This window comes from Monoraphidium neglectum (assembly GCF_000611645.1).
Source record: "Monoraphidium neglectum strain SAG 48.87 unplaced genomic scaffold scaffold00124, whole genome shotgun sequence".
In the NCBI taxonomy this organism is placed as follows: domain Eukaryota; kingdom Viridiplantae; phylum Chlorophyta; class Chlorophyceae; order Sphaeropleales; family Selenastraceae; genus Monoraphidium; species Monoraphidium neglectum.
Genome location: NW_014013504.1, coordinates 1 through 866, shown reverse-complemented (window position 1 = coordinate 866; position 866 = coordinate 1).

Here is an 866-nt window from a genome sequence, read left to right as displayed (position 1 = left end):
GCGTTCCCGGCAATCCAGGTGAGGGGCAGCTGGCCGGGTTCAAGGCTGGGCGCTGATTCAGGCTGCGCAACAAGGGACGGCTGGCAATCAACAAACGCCTCGCTGCGCTTGGCATGTGGTCTGGCAGCCGTGGCGCCGGCGTGTGTCCTGGCGACCGGCGGGGGCACGCGCAGTTGCAAGGCCCCGAAAGCGGCGCCGCCCAGGGGGCCGGCGGCGCACCTGCGCCAGCGACACGCTGAGCTCCTTCGTGCCCTTTGGGAACGCGGCCCGCACGAGGCACGAGCTGAGGCTGTGCTGCCAGACCAGCCGCCGGTGGCCGCCGCCGCCGGCCTTTGCGTTGTAGAACCGCAAAAACCGCTGCTGCAGGTCGGCGAGCTCCTGGGAGGGCGAAAAGAGGGTGCGGCGGTGTTGAGTCGTGCAGGGTGAGCGGCGGTTGGGCGGTCGGCGGTTGTCAGTAACAGCAGCCAGAGGGCTGCTCGCGCGCGGGATGCATCGCCGAAGCGGGTCGCTGCCAAAAAAGGGGGCGTGGCGTTCGATTCGCGCCGGGGGCTGCGCAGCGCCGCGCGCGAACATGGCGCTGTCCTTGGCGCCGGAGTGTTGCGTCTGACGCCGCTCCGGCTGCGCGCCGAGCCTGCCGTCGCTCTCGCCACTGGCCATCCACAGCATATCGACCGCGGCCCCGCTCACCGCGGGGAGGTTTAGCTCCAAGGGCGTGTACGTCGGCCAGAACTGCTGAGTCAGCACCTGTGGCAGGAACTCTATCCCACCGCCGCCGCCGCCGCCGCTGGAGCTCGCCGCCCCGCCGCCCGCGCCGCCGGCGTCCTCCGCGTCCGCGCGCGTCGCCGCCGCCGCCGCCCGGTCCGCTG